The 16,889-nt window shown below is 43.3% G+C and overlaps 1 protein-coding gene across 1 annotated transcript in view; it reads right to left on the reverse strand.

Annotated features, from left to right (window-relative positions):
• DOCK8 (dedicator of cytokinesis 8) overlaps nucleotides 1–16,889 on the reverse strand; it is a 271,022-nt gene that overhangs the window by 247,184 nt on the left and 6,949 nt on the right. The window contains exon 2 of the mRNA XM_073669505.1: nucleotides 3,981–4,086. The gene's annotated coding sequence lies outside the window, so the exon portion shown is untranslated. The remainder of the gene's footprint in view (nucleotides 1–3,980; nucleotides 4,087–16,889) is intronic.

Consider the following 16,889-nt stretch of genomic DNA (forward strand, 5'->3'; position numbering starts at 1 on the left):
TGTTACCGAGAAATTCTGAACTATTGCAGGTTCTGCCCCACCTTCCAAATAACCGCTCCCTCTTCCCACTTCCATAGTCCATTAGTTCCACTGCCAGTGATAGAGGTCACCTTTGAGAGGATTGCTATGGACCTAGTAGGGCCCTTAGTTAAATCTGTCCGAGGCCACCAATACATTCTGGTGATCATGGACTATGTGACCTGGTATCCAGAAGCGGTACCACTCAGGAATTCTTCGAGAAAATGCATAGCCAGGGAACTGGCCCATATATTTGTCAGGACCGGTCTGTCGAAGGAAATCCTAACGGATCAAGGGACCCCGTTCATGAGCAAAGTAATGAAGGAGCTGTGCAAGGTCCTCCAGATTACTCCGCTGCGAACCTCTGTTTAACATCCGCAGACAGACGGCTTAGAAGAGCGCTTTAATAAGACCCTGAAAGCGATGCTCAAGAAAGTCGTAGAGAAGGATGGACGTGACTGGGACTACCTGCTGCAGTTCCTGCTCTTCTCAGTAAGGGAGGCTCCACAAGCCTCTACCGGCTTTTCTCCATTTGAGCTGCTGTATGGACGACATCCGCGAGGGCTTCTGGATATCTCTAAGGAAACCTGGGAAGCCGAGGTTACTCCACACCGGAGCATAATTGAACATGTCGCCCAGATGCAGGAAAGAATAGCAAAAATGATACTGATCGTGAAGTCGCACCTCCTCCAGGCGCAGGAAGCCCAGGAAAGGGTCTATAACCGATTGGCGAGGCTGAGGCAGTTTTAGCCTGGGGACCGTGTGTTGGTGCTAATCCCCACAGTCGACAGCAAGTTTCTGGCCAAATGGCAAGGTCCGTACGAGGTGGTGGAGAAAATCAGTGACGCGTTAATTACAAAGTCTACCAGCCTGGCCGAGGAAAGTCGCACCAAGTATGCCATGTGAGCTTGCTCAAGCCGTGGCAGGATCGGGAACATGTGGAAACTCCTTGCCTGGGAGCCGCTTTCAGAGGCAAGGTGGAAGAGGTCACTATAGCAGAGACTCTATAGCCGGCCCAGAAGCAACAGTGTCGAGAACTACTACAGCGGAATCGGGAGCTGTTCTCAGAGTTGCCGGGGCATACTCAGGTGGTAGAACATGACGTGCTAACAGAGCCACATGTAAGAGTGAATCTGAAGCCGTACCGGATTCCGGAAGCACGCCGGGAGGTGATCTCGGCTGAGGTGAAGAGGATGTTAGACCTCGGTGTGATAGAGGGGTCAAAGAGTGGGTGGCCAAGCCTAATCATCCTCGTACAAAAACACAACGGAGAGTGGAGGTTTTGTAATGACTACCACGGACTGAATGAGGTGTCCAAGTGTGACACGTCGATGAACTCATTGAGAGGCTTGGACCTGATCCCCAACCTTGACCTGACGAAGGGCTATTGGCAGATCCCCATGTCACAGACGACCAAGGAGAAGACGGCTTTCTCGACACCTGTTGGGTGCTTTCAATACACTCGGATGCCGTTCGGACTACAGGGGGCCCTAGCCACCTTACAGAGGGCTATGGATTGGATCCTAGCCCCACATAAGAAGTATGCCGCAGCCTACCTTGACGACATTGTAGTCTTTAGCCCAGACTGGGCTGGTCATCTACCTAAATTACAGGCCGTTCTGGATGCACTGAGGAAGGCGGGATTTACTATAAATTCGAGAAAATGTGCCGTCAGAAAAGAGGAGGCCAAGTACTTGGTTTATGTCGTCTGGAGAGGCGAAATAAAACCGCAAGTCAATAAAGTGGAGGCAATCCAGACCTGGCCGCAACCCCTCTCCAAGAAGCAAGTAAGAGCGTTCCTGGGAATTGTGGGATATTACCGGCGCTTTATCCCAAATTTTGCCATGATGGCCGCACCACTTACTGATCTCCTAAAAGGCACCAGATCAACCATAGTGAAGTGGACGGAGGAAATAGAGACTGCGTTTCAACAGTTAAAACTAGCACTGTGTAAGCAGCCGGTCCTGGTCGCACCAAACTTTAAGAAAGAGTTTGTGGTCCAGACAGACGCTTCAGAGGTTGGTCTAGGAGCCGTACTCTCTCAAGAGATAAATGGGGAGGAACATCCCATTCTCTATCTGAGCCAGAAGCTTTCATCCTGTGACAAGAACTAAGCAATAGTAGAAAAAGAGTGTTTAGCCATAAAGTGTTCCGTAGAGACACTAAGATATTACCTACTAGGCCGGAAGTTTAAGCTGGTGTCAGACCATGCCCTGTTGAGATGGTTGAGGGAAAAGAGGGGTAAAAATGCCAGGGTAACTAAATGATTCCTAGGTCTTCAGGACTTTAACTTTCACATGGAGCATAGGCCCGGGAAGTTACACAGGAACGCTGATGCCCTTTCTAGAATTCCCTGTCTGGTATCGGAAGATGCCCAAACCCCCGGCTTTGGGCAGAGGGGGGCAATATGTGACAGAGTCACTGGTGTGATATACGAGGGGAGGTATGTGTCACTCAGGTTGCTAGCCTGTGTGAACTGAAACCTACAAAATTTCTGCCAGCATGTTATATGCTGAGGGTTAACTCACTTAAAGGGTGTGTTTTTTGTGAATGGCAAAGAGAGTGGGAAGCCATTCACACTACCGTCACTCAAGGTGTGGCTGAGCAAGGTTTAAATGCTCAGTCACTATTTTTCCTCTCTGTAGTGTGTGGTCTGGAGAGTGAAGTCTCCAGGCTGTGTTGGGTTGAAGCCAGAGAGCAACACCAGAGGACTGGTGTTGCTGAGACTTCACTGTGTTACCTGGAGTGGGCAAAGCCTCGCTGGCGAAAGGACTCAGTTATACTTTATCTTTTGTTTTCCTGTTAACCCCGAGAGGGATTGTTTATTTTTTATGGAACGCTGCTGGAGTTTATGCCACACAATAAACCCGTGGAAAGTTTACCCAAACCGTGTGTCCTGTGTCTGTCTCTGGAGAGCCGAGCAAGTCGCTTTACCACAATTAGTAAGAATTTCAGGTCAAAATATCAGAAACAAACTTATGCGCACATTTATATCACAAAAGGGCACATCTAAGGTAACCACGAAGGCTGGTAACAAAGGTCGGGGCATATAAACCACAACTGAGATCTATGAGGAGGAGACGAGGCAATATAGCAGTATCGCAGATACCCAGTACAATACAGCAGCCCCCAATGGATTGTGGTAGAATATAAAAAAGGATGCAGTCTGCATACCCAGAATTGAGTTAGAGACCATCAAACACTGACAAGTAAAATCATGCGGGCAGATCCAGGCATGGTATTACTATTTCATTTTAACTGTTATTATTTATTTAGTTGTTTTTTTTACTATCTATTGATACTTTTTTTGTGATCTGCATTGTCCCCTTTGTTTTTTCCGATACTTCCGAAATCATTCAGAGCTACATATTATACTGTCTATTGTTTTTCCTTCTTGTTCACTCTTCCTCTTCATTATTACCTATGATTACTAGTAGGGTTGAGCGAGTATGTTCTGTCCGAGTATGCTCGGGCCGAGCTCCGAGTATTTATAGCTGCTCAGTGATATGGTTGAATCGCTCCCGTATGCATGATTTGCAACTGCTTGACAGTTTTATTACATGTGAGGAATGTGTAAGAAATAGACATTCCTCACATGTAATAAAGCTGTCAAACAGTTGCAAATCATGCACACAGGAGCGATTTAACCATATCACCGAGCAGCTGTAAATACTTGGAACTCGGCCTGAGCATACTCAGTGAAAGAGTTAATAGAACATACTCGCTCAACACTAATTACTAGCAATCGGAAATGGTCGTTTAGCTGCTGAGCCTCCCGCTATACTTGAACCTTGGTAGTTATGGATTTATATGCAGGTAGATTATGCCAGGATACACTTCATGTAATATTCATTTACGGCTTGGCTTGGTGTAAAAGTTCTATTTATTAAGTTACCTATTGTATGTAAACCTGTCAGACTGTCAATCATACATAGTAAGGGAATTACAACTGCTATACTTACTATCTGGAGGGCAGATGAGACGGGTGTACTGAGGCTTCGTTGATGTAAGAACCCAGTGCCAGTGCTATGAAGTGTGACATTTTTTCAGATTTCTGCTGAAGAATACCTTAAAAAAAACACAAAGTAAAGGTTTATAAGTTTGTAATTATTCACTAAGCCATTGTGTGTTTTCCTGATCTACCATCATTTCATGCTACAATGATAACGGGGCTACTTCACCTTCATATGAGATCATGTATTTAACTTAGATGTAAGTGGGTTTTCCAGTTTATTGAATATATTGAACAAAAGCTTAAAATGGTATCACACCAAACTCAATAATGCTCACCTTACTAATCCTATGTCGCTTCCGGGTCCTCCATTTGTCTCTCTTTCCTGGCCTCCAGTGATGACATTTTGACACTGACACATGATTGCTGCAGACAGTGATTGGCTGCAGTGTTGACATGTCCATCCCAAAACATCATCACTGAAGACAAAGACATAGAAACCTGTGGGAAACCCCAACTGTGGCGGCATTATGACTGAAGGGGATCAGTAATATAAGTATAAGTGAATTTGTGATTCTAGAATTCTTGAAAAAGGTACAACATTACGATAGTATAGAATGACAAAAAAATCCAAAAAAATGCATATCAATCCTTTTTCATGTTAGCTGAAATATTAGGCTAAATGAAAGAATATTCAGGTAAGCAGCCTGGAACATCTGTTTGTCCCTGACCTGTATTTGGGCATCAATGTCACAATGGTAGTTATTTAGAGTAATAATTGGCATTTATGGTACTCAGGTCAGATACAGAAATGTCCTGTCTTGGTTTGTGCAAGAAATAAGTAAAGGCAAGAACCTACGGGGGACTCGGTTCTGGCACTTACATATTTATCTATATGTATATACATATTCTGTGAGGAATTATATATACTATTCACCATTTAAATTGCAACACTAAAAAGGAAAAGTCTCGTTCTCTGAGGAATGTTCTGCCACGCTGAATGTACTTGGGAACACAAATCATCAAGATCTACTGCTGGCAGCTCCCTTTGCAATTGGCAACCAATGACGTCCCAGATGAGCTTGATGGGAGATAAGTTCAGAGACACTGCATGTCAGGCTAGCACCTATGACCACGCCAGCTTCAGTACCAGTATGACAAAGTACCTCTACTGCAATAAGGTATTCCAAAGTCTAAAGTATGTAACTACTGCGCACTTCTAACATGCCATCATAAAGACATGGGACCATTTAAGGTACTGGAACCCCAATGATCCCTAAAACAAATGGGTAAAGCACACAGCAAAGGATTACTTTGTAGCATTTTGACAGCACATGGTGACCTGCAGATGTGTCATACCGAATTCCTCTCTTCAACATTTCAATTGCAACGACACGAATGAAAAAACGCGGAATTATGGAAATCACAGGATCAATGAACATGTTACCGTATTTTTCGGACTATAAGACGCACCGGACCATAAGAAGCACCTAGGTTTTAGAGGAGGAAAATAAAAATAAAATTTTAAGCCAAAAATGTGTTCATGATGCACTTTTAAGGGGGAGGGAGTCTTCTGCTGACACTGGTATAGGGGTAATGTCCCCCAGTTCTGACAATATCCCCCATCCTGGTATATATGCCCCCCCCCTTCCTTTTATACGTGGTCCCCATCCCCATCCTGGTATGCATGGAACCCCTCCATCCTGGTATGCATGGCTCCCTCATCCTTATCCTGGTATGCATGGCACCCCTCATCCTTATCCTGGTATGCATAGCACCCCTCATCCTTACCCGGGTATGCATGGCTCCCTCATCCCTGTCCTGGCATGCATGGCACCCCTCATCCCTGTCCTGGTATGCATGGCACCCCTCATCCCTGTCCTGGTATGCATGGCCCCTCATCCCTAGCCTGGTATGCATGGCACCCTTAATCCCTATCTTGGTATGCATGGCACCCCTAATCCCTATCCTCGTATGCATGGCACCCCCTTATCCTTACCCTGGTATGTATGGCCCCCTCATCCTTATCCTAGTATGCATGGCACCCCTAATCCCCATCATGCTGCACATAAAAAAATAAACACTCCTACTTACCTCTCTTCTCTCTCCTCCAGCGCTGCGACCTGTCTTCCCGCACTGATGTCTCCATGTGAGCCGCGCATGACGTCACTGCCATGCGCGGCTCACAAGGAGAGATCAGCTACCGGAAGTCACTGCTCCCCACGCCGGGACTGTGTGCGCGGGGAGCAGTGACTTCACTCTCCTTCATAGCCGGCACACAGTGTAGCCGCGCTGCAGCTCCTGCTGCTGCCGGCTATCTCGTGTGCACGCTTATTAAAGGGCATGAATATTCACCCCCTCCCCACGCCCATGGGCGTGGAGAGAGGTTGAATATTCATGCCCTTTAACAGCGGGCACAGGCGATTCCGGCAGCAGTAGGAGCCGCAGCGCGGCTACACTGTGTGCTACTATTAAGGAGCATGAATATTCAGTGCTCCCCAAGCCCCATGGGCGTGGGGAGCAGTGAATATTCATTTTCTTTAGCAGCGGGGACAGTGTAGGCTGCAGCGGGCGGCTGCTGCCTCCTGTGCCCCGCTCCTCCACCGATACCGTTCCCCCCACACAACACATATATATACACCCCCCCCACAACATTCGGACTATAAGACGCACCCCCCATTTTCCTCCAAAATTTTGGAGGAAAAAAGTGCGTCTTATAGTCCGAAAAATACGGTAATAATATGCAAATTATAAAAAATGGAAACAAAATTTTAAAAACATTTCAATTTATTCAGTATTGAAATCGACTGAATTGAAATTGCAACACTAAGAAGGAAAAGCTGTGGAATTATGGAAATCACAGGAGGGATAGAAATATTAATAATATTCAACTTGTCACTATTCCACCACTCAGTCTGTCTGGGATGCAGTTACTGACGGCTCAGCCATCCAATCTGGTACAGGGGCGTGCAGAAGCTGTCAGTATTTTGATTAACAGCTCAGTGTCCAGTCTGGTGCAGGGGTGTGCTGAGCTGTCGGTGTTTTGATTGACAGCTCAGCCGTTTAATCTGAGACTGGGAGGTGCTGGCTGTCTCCAGGTGTTCATTGTCCCAGGTGATTGCCCGGCTACTTAACTGGGCTGTTAAGGTACCGTCTCACATAACAACGCACCAGCGATCCCGACAACGATGTGACCTGGCCGATATCGCTGGTGCATCGCTAAGTGATCGCTGGTGAGCTGTCAAACAGGCAGGCTCACCAGCGATCAGGGGAGCAGCGACATCGTGGAAAGAATCTTTCCACGATGTCCTGCTCATGGTTACCAGCCTGCTGCTGAAGCAGGAGCAGGCTGGTAACCATGATAAACAGCGGGTTACTAGGGGCACACGCGCACTTAGTAACCCGCTGTTTATCATGGCTACCACTCTGCTACGGTGAGCGTGAGGTTACCGCTCACCGTAGCAGAGTGGTAACCATGATAAACAGCGGGTTACTAAGTGTGCGTGTGCCCCTAGTAACCCGCTGTTTATCATGGTTACCAGCCTGATCGCTGGTCCCGCTGGTCACACACAGCGATGTGTGCTGACTAGCGGGAGGGCAAGGACCAAAAAATGGTCCAGGACACTTTGCAGCGATCAGCGACCTCACAGCAGGGGCCTGATTGCTGCAAAGTGTCACACATAACGACATCGCTGGTGAGGTCGCTGTTGCGTCACCAAAACCGTGACTCAGCAGCGATCTCGCTAGCGATCTCGCTATGTGAGACGGGGGCTTTAGTCCCAGACCTCTGCCAGACATACATTGAGCTTTGTGTGGTTTGTCTCTCTGTGCCTTGTGTTTTGCTTGTTGATCTTTCGTTGCCTGACCTTGGACCTCATTCTGAGCATCCGTCTGTTTAACCCCTTTGTTCTGATCCGCTATCTTTCTGGTATTTTAACCTCGGACAGTTACCTGACTAAGCCTTTGTCTCTTCCTTCTGTTTATGACAAACCCTCCTGGCTTTTGACCTCTGACTCCTTGACTTTCCCGACTCATGGCTTGTCCATGAGAAGAGACTCAGCGTCACACAAATGATGAAAATATGGAAACAAACTTTTTGTCAAATTATTTTTGTTGAGATTTTTGAACAATCTTAAAGAGGGTGGGTAGGGAATTAAGGAAGAAAAACTGTGGAAAAATCTAAAATAGGTAGGGAAATTAAATTTCAGAATTTACTATTTTCTTCAAAAGAGCAGAAATATCTTCCCATAAGGTTTTGATTTTGGAACAATCCCAGAAAATATGATAGAGGTTCGCTCTTAATTCACAAAACAAACTTTTCCAAACATCACCATTTATTCAGAGTACAGTATGAGCGCCATGCACAGAATACATGCACTTACACTTCTTGGCTTCTTTCATTGAGGTTATTAATGGTTATCTGAGGAATGTTTTGTCACCCTGATGCACTTAGGCATATAAGTCATCAATATCCACTGTTGGTAGCTCATTTTGCAACTTCAGACCAATGATGCCCCCGATGTGCTTCATGGGAGACAAGTCTGAAAAATGGCTCCTGCGACACTTTGGAGAAATGGCGTACTACTGATTGCATGATTCATTCCTATTATGCCTAAGGTGTCAAGCATTTGCACATCATTGGGCTGAGTCAGTCATCCAGCTACAGATGTTCTATTCACCTGACACCACAGCTCTCAAAGACTATCATGGTGCAGAGCAAGAGAGCGAGACAGCATTGAAAGCTGGAATGGAGGTATATCCTCTTGAGCAATGAGTCTCTCTTACACTCCTGGGATTATGGAGTGGAGTGGCATAATGTACTTTAGCCGGACCCATCCAGTTTTCATTGAAGGTATACTAAAATCTCAGTATAACATCATAGAACCAGAAGTACGGCAACTTCTCAAAAGTGTCCCAGAAGCCGTTTTTCAACATGACAATGCCAGGTACTGGCCTCGCCAATTGTGGTAGAGGTACTATGTCAACATCAATCTAATGTTCGACAGAGAGAATTGGTCGAAAAAATACATTTACCCATATTTTATGATCAGATACTGTATATGGTTTAAAGAGGATGAGGACTTCTCTTTTGTCATGTCTGTTTCAGTAAATATATGAATTCTTCATTATGCCACAGTTTTCGAACATCTTTAGAATTCAGAATTTGGATATTCCTCTATTATTACTAATAAAAACTGATGAATAGATTAACAACTGGGAGTTACCAGTTGGGGTTGGGTTTCTACAAACTCGTATTGTCCCATCAGTGCAGACAGTGCTGTACTGTGGCAAAGGGAATGGTAACAACCAATTATATAGTTCAAGGAGGAATAACTGAGGTACTACACAATGCAAAGCTCTATTGTTATTTAATGGAAAAACAGACAGCCCCTCTATAAGTAATAATCAAATGCTAAATTGTCTCCAAACAGTAATAAGTTGCAGGTACTGTATTAAAAAATACCATTACACGATAGGCATTCTATGAAAAGAAAGAAGTAAAAAATACTGGAGACTTTAAAAAACAGACATACTTTAAAAACAAAATTAAAACATATCCATTACTATGAGTCTATAAAGTATTGGTGCCATCTGCTGGCTTACTTAAGAAAATATTGCAATCTTTATTTCAGAGAAGAAATAATATGTAATATTTAAAAATTGTAAACAGGACATTCAGCCATATTGGTTGTCAGTGTCACTTATGAATATGCATCAATAAATGTGCCATTAATTAAACAAACTGACAAAATAAGAGCTTGCTTCAAGTTTCTAAGAAGCTAATTCAATTTGTCATTATCCACATGGTTTATCCACAACGGACATTTATCCCTCAATGCCGGGATAAAGCTGACCCACAAATTACATTAATTACCTACCACCAAGATAGGGCTGACCCACAAATTACATTAATTACCTACCACCAAGATAGGGCTGACCCACAAATTACATTAATTACCTATCACCAAGATAGGGCTGACCCACAAATTACATTAATTACCTACCACCAAGATAGGGCTGACCCACAAATTACATTAATTACCTACCACCAAGATAGGGCTGACCCACAAAATACATTAATTACCTACCACCAAGATAGGGCTGACCCACAAATTACATTAATTACCTACCACCAAGATAGGGCTGACCCAAAAATTACATTAATTACCTACCACCAAGATAGGGCTGACCCACAAATTACATTAATTAGCTACCACCAAGATAGGGCTGACCCACCAGGCCATTTAACACGTACCACCAAGCTAGTGTTGACTCACAAAAGACATTTATTACATACTACCAGGATACAGTTGACCTACAAAGTACATTTATTACCTACCACTAGGAAAGGGCTAAGCCACATCTATTGTACATTTATTACCTACTAGCTTACAGGGTTGAATCATAAAGCCCATTTATCTCCTACCACCAGGATAGGGTATAACCACAAATCACATTTATCACCCACCACCAAGATTGAGTTGACCCACAATGAAAAAAACATTTATCATCTAACGCCAAGATTGGGATCATCCACAGAAATACATTTGTTACTTACCATCAAGATAGGTTAAATGTCCTAATGCTAGGGCCCTACCACTCAAACACCCAACAATCATTAAAACAGGGGTCCCAAGCACCACCCCTCCAAAAAAGACATGCACACATTGCCACTTTTGCCAATATCTATGGGGCTGGCAGAAACAGGTGTTTACAGTTGTGGTTGGTACTGGTGCTGTGGTGTTGACCCTCACGCTATTATAACATTAAATAAAGTGGGTATCCCCCCCAAAAAAAGCTTTTAAAGTCATGTTCACACAGGGCAGCTTGGTGCGATTTCTTTGCATGGATCCTAAAGGGAGGAAACTTGTGCCTTTCCTTGTTTTGTATCCATTACAAGATTTGGATAAAGATGCAAATATTCTGACACCCCGCTTAGATAAAATCTAATATGTCTGCATGTATCAGGTTTCTACATTTTTGAAGGATCAGTTAGGTTTGGGTGCTATACCAGGCGAGGTGTTTGAGAATTTCTTGCAGAATGCAGTTTTTCCACTTTAGTAAGGAAAAAAAACCTTCCAGCAAAGTTATAGAACGCTGCGTTCCCTGTAATCCCATAGATGAAAAATTAGTTTTGCATAGCATGAACTCTTCTGTCGGGTTATACACATCACATGAGATAGGAATCCAAAATCAGATGATGAAAAAATCACCATATACTAAAGAAGTCAATGTATTTATTTTACTCACTTATATAATTCTGCAGCACGTTACAGCTATCATCATCACTGTCCCCATTGGTGCTCACAATCTACATTCCCTATCAGTATGTCATTGGAGTGTGGGAGGAAACCGGAACACCTGGAGGAAACCCACACAAACACGGGGAGAACATACAAACTCCTTGCAGATGTTGTCCTTGGTGGGATACACAGGACCCCAGCACTGCAGTGCTAACCACTGAGCCACCGTGCTGCCATTCATAAATACTGTTTTTTTTTCTCTGACATGTACTTGATATTTTGCTTCTGTTTTTTTTTTTTGCACCAAAACTATTGAGACCAAATGTTCCTGGTTTGCATCTGTTTGTGAAGCCTTTGGAATAAGTGGCATTTTACTAAATATGGTATAACATTTAATCCGTGGTTTTTATTTATAGGGCATGAAAGTTGCCAGGAAAAAAAAGTCACTAAAAATAATAAAAAATATTGTGAAAAATGCTTGAAAGATATGGCGATCTTTAAAAAGTATTTAAAAAATGCTGATAAAAAGAGTATGTCATGGAGACAGTCTTAGTCAAAGCTTAAAGCACACAACCCTCATGAAAGTCTCATTGGGTAAAATAAGTTGGTTTTCACTAGTGCCGCCATCATAATATATGGAGCACATGCAGCAAATGTCTTACTGTCATGTGAAATATAACACGACTAATGTGGTGGAGGGGTGTGAAATGTCTACACTCATGCCTGTACCTGCGCCGTCATGACAGCTCTGTAACTAAGTTAATAGGAAATATTTGACAGTCTCACAAGAGCAGAACTGTTCGCTAACAGAAGAGTCATATTTCACGGAAATATCATTTCAATCTATTTAGAACATTTATTTACTATTCCGTAAACATTTTAATGGATTTTAGATAGGTCAAAACCTAAATGTAATCACTTTCTAAGGCCTATTTCATGCGTCCTGATATTTCCGGTACTGGAAAAACTAGTAGCGGTGCTTACCTGTGTCCGTGTGTGGCATTCGTGTACAGTCCGTGTACACCATCCGTGTGACAAGTACCAGAAGAGAAACAACAGATATTTAGATGTTAAAGATGTGCAAAGATAGATAGGTATCCGTGAGATATATAATTAGTGCCGTGTGCATGTAGTTTACTGTACTTGTATTAAGCTAATAAATAAATAAATAAAAAAGATAACGTGGGGTCCCCCCCATCATTTTTTGATAACCAGCAAAGGTAAAGCAGACAGCTGCGGGCTGATATTATCAGGCTGGGAAGGTCCACGGTTTTGGACCCTTCCCAGCTTAAAAATACCAGCCCCCACCCACCCCAGAATTGATGCATCCATTAGATGAGCCAATTCTGGCGCTTTGCTCGGCTCTTCCCGATTGGGGTAATGGTTCAATTCTATTCTGCACTCCATTCCGGTACATGTCACACTAATGGTGCACACAGATATCACACTTTATGTCATCAGTGTGCACGTATTGACGTCCATGCTGCCAGAAAAAAAACGGACATAACCACATGTGGGTCACATGGACACACAGTTTGTTTGAACACACGGACGTGTTTGCAGCCCCATGCATGTAAAAAAGACATGCTGCGGCTCCTAAAGCCGGCCGCCGGTGGGTTTATGCGGCGGCTAATAGAAGCACAGTGGGCATGGGATTTCTATGAATCCCATCCACTTTGCTTCTACTGTACAACGCAGCGGTTTGGACAATGCACAGGTGAGCTGCGTCCAAATTGCTGACGGAATGGATCGTGGGCACATACCCCAACAGTTTTGGAAGACATACAGTGGGTACGGAAAGTATTCAGACCCCTTTAAATTTTTCACTCTTTGTTTCATTGCAGCCATTTGGTAAATTCTAAAAAGTTCATTTTTTTCTCATTAAAGTACACTCTGCACCCCATCTTGACTGAATATAAACAGAAATGTAGACATTTTTGCAAATTTATTAAAAAAGAAAAACTGAAATATCACATGGTCGTAAGTATTCAGACCCTTTGCTCAGACACTCATATTTAAGTCACATGATGTCCATTTCCTTGTGATCCTCCTTGAGATGGTTCTACTCCTTCATTGGAGTCCAGCTGTGTTTAATTAAACTGATAGGACTTGATTTGGAAAGGCACACACCTGTCTATATAAGACCTCACAGCTCACAGTGCATGTCAGACCAAATGAGAATCATGAGCTCAAAGGAACTGCCCAAGGAGCTCAGAGACAGAATTGTGGCAAGGCACAGATATGACCAAGGTTACAAAAGAATTTCTGCATTATTCAAGGTTCTTAAGAGTACAGTGGCCTCCATAATCCTTAAATGGAAGAAGTTTGGGCAGAAGTCTTCCTAGACCTGGCCGTCCAGCCAAACTGAGCAATCGTGGGAGAAGAGCCTTGGTGAGAGAGGTAAAGAAGAACCCCAAGTTCACTGTGGCTGAGCTCCAGAGATGCAGTAGGGAGATGGGAGAAAGTTCCACAAAGTCAACTATCACTGCAGCCCTCCACCAGTCGGGCCTTTATGGCAGAGTGGCCCGCCGGAAGCCTCTCCTCAGTGCAAGACATATGAAAGCCTGCATAGAGTTTGCTCAAAAACACATGAAGGACTCCCAGACTACGAGAAATAATATTCTCTGGTCTGATGAGACGAAGATAGCACTTTTTGGTGATAATTCTAAGCGGTATGTGTGGAGAAAACCAGGCACTGCTCGTCACCTGCCTAATACAATCCCAACAGTGAAACATGGTGGTGGCAGCATCAAGCTATGGGGGTGTTTTTCAGCTGCTAGGACAGGACAACTGGTTGCAATTGAAGGAAACATGAATGCAGCCAAGTACAGAGATATCCTGGATGAAAACCTCTTCCAGAGTGCTCTGCACCTCAGACTTGGTCGAAGGTTCACCTTCCAACAAGACAATGACCCTAAGCACACAGATAAAATAACAAAGGAGTGGCTTCAGAACAACTCTGTGACCATTCTTGACTGGCCCAGCCAAAGCCCTAACCTAAACCCAATTGAGTAACTCTGGAGAGACCTGAAAATGTCTGTCAACCAACGTTCACCATCCAACCTGATGGAACTGGAGAGGATCTGCAAGGAAGAACGGCAGAGGATCCCCAAATCCAGGTGTGAAAAACTTGTTGCATCATTCCCGAGAAAACTCATGGCTGTACTAGCTCAAAAGGGTGCTTCTACTCAATACTGAGCAAAGGGTCTGAATACTTATGACCATGTGATATTTCAGTTTTTCTTTTTTTAATAAATTTGCAAAAATTTCTACATTTCTGTTTTTTTCAGTCAAGATGAGGTGCAGAGTGTACTTTAATGAGAAAAAAATGAACTTTTTAGAATTTACCAAATGGCTGCAATGAAACAATTTAAAAATGTAAAGGGGTCTGAATACTTTAAGTACCCATTGTATGTGTTATGTCTGTGGCCAAACAGAATTGTACTTCAAGCCACCGTTGTGCACTTCCGCGATACCGCATGTCAACATTTTTTCATTGTTTGCTCTTTGATGGAGAGGAGATGTACTAACTTTCTCTTCCTGTTAGCTCTTCTGCTTTTGGCTGCTCAAAAGTGCACAGAAAAAAAACTGCTTCAAAACTCCAAAGATCGCTTCGGAATATAGGCCATGTTCACACGTTCAGTATGTGGTCAGTATTTTACATCAGTATCTGTAAGCCAAATCCAGGAGTGGAACAATCAGAGGAAAAGTATAATAGAAACATGTCACCGCTTCTGTATTTATCACCCACTCCTGGTTTTGGCTTACAAATACTGATGTAAAATACTGACCAAATACTGAATATGTGAACATGGCTTAATATATAAACTCTGCTGTCAAACATGCCAATAATCTGTTGCACGGGATAAGCACGAGTATATTGTCAATCGGTGTAGATCCTCCATACGCTTCGGATTGATGGCACTTTGAATACATTGACACTGCGGTGTTTGCAGTGCAGAATGGTAAATATTAAAAAATGCAGAAGTATAAGCTGAAAAAAGCTGTGAAAACCTTATGGAAATACCTAGATTAGGAGGCAGGTGTTCAGTATATGCAGGTAGAAAGGTCAGGAAAGAACATCCCATTTTGACTACTTTCTATTTTATTACTATTATTTATTTTAAAGCGCCCCTAATTGCAGGACTCTGTACATGCGAAACAGAGTTTACAAAACAATTATTTACTGATAAAATAAGATTCACAAGTACAAATAAACATGGCCAGGGAGTGACAGGCTGGTACAATAGGAGAGAGAACCATGCCGCGAGGCTTACAATCTACAGGGAAGGAAAGAGTAGTAAGCAGGGCTGTGGAGTCGGTAAGCCAAACCTTCGACTCCGACTCCTCAATTTCCACAACACCGACTCCACGACTCCGACTCCCTCATACACGGCTCATGTTTAAGTGATAAATTTATGGTAGGACACATTTTTCTCAGCTAAAAGTCTAGACCCTTAGATCAGGAATAGGACAGACATTTATAGGACATTTCATAACTTTCCCAAATTCTTATGAAAAAATATTCCCCCCAAACTGCATTGAACTACTGTACCCAATTTATTATATATTTTAGGAGTCGGAGTCAGTCCATTTTATACCAACTCCAACAAAATGGGCTCCGACTCCGACTCCACAGCCCTGGTTGTAATATCATTTCTTTGGTTAAGGCTAGTTCACATCTGTCTTGTGGCTTCTGTTTATTAACGAAAGCCATGATGAGCCACGTTCACTAGTGTGGATTCTTAGTGATGGCACCAGGGTATAAATATAGTAAGTGCAGGGGTTGCAGATGTAATAATCTTCATATAGTCCATATGCGAAGATTAAACCCCTGATCGTAAGGGCCCTGATGAAGATTTTGCATTGGGAACCACAAGCTCCAAGTTCCGCCTCTGGATGGTACACAGCTACACGCTATTCTTGCTATTATATGAGAGAGAACTGAGCATCCACCAACTGCACCACAAATTCTAACACCATCATAACATTTAATCATCACTATGGAAGAATGAATAAAAAATGAAAGGACGATACTTCTGCTATGTGCCTTACACATTACTTTTCATATTATTCTTGTTTTTTATTACAGCATTGCATTATACTTTTCTTGATGGGCTTTATGCATGTGCTGTAACTATATGTGTGCACTATCCCTCTACTGTGACATCACGGTATAATTCCTGTGCGCTAACATTAGAGGGGTTTTCTACTTTAACAAACATGGTTAGCAGGTACTTACTCTCTCTGAGTCCGGTACCAGCTCTCCGTCTCTGCTCTCTTGTGTTTTACAATGGTGAATCATAACTACATTACTGAACTCAGTGGCTTGTACTGTCTACATCAGCATTACAGCTGAGCTCGGTGACTGGCTGCAGTGGTGATCTGCACAACTGCAACAATCAAAATACAAAACAGAGCAGCAGCAGTGAGCTGATGCTGGACCCAGAGAAGATGAGTACCAGCACTTAGGGACCACTTTTCTTAAAGTTTTAAACCCTTTAAATCACTAAGGCCACGGCCCCACTATCAGTATTTGGTCAGTATTTTTTCTCAGGAGTGGGAGACAAAACCAGGAGTGGGTGATAAATGCAGAATTGGTGACTTGTTTCTATTCTCTGGTTGTTCCTCACCTGGTTTTGGTTCCCACTCCTGAGAAAAAATACTGATAGTGG

The sequence above is a fragment of the Phyllobates terribilis genome, unplaced genomic scaffold (genome assembly GCF_046119375.1).
Source record: "Phyllobates terribilis strain yellow unplaced genomic scaffold, ASM4611937v1 Scaffold_1__5_contigs__length_1240528914, whole genome shotgun sequence".
Classification (NCBI taxonomy): domain Eukaryota; kingdom Metazoa; phylum Chordata; class Amphibia; order Anura; family Dendrobatidae; genus Phyllobates; species Phyllobates terribilis.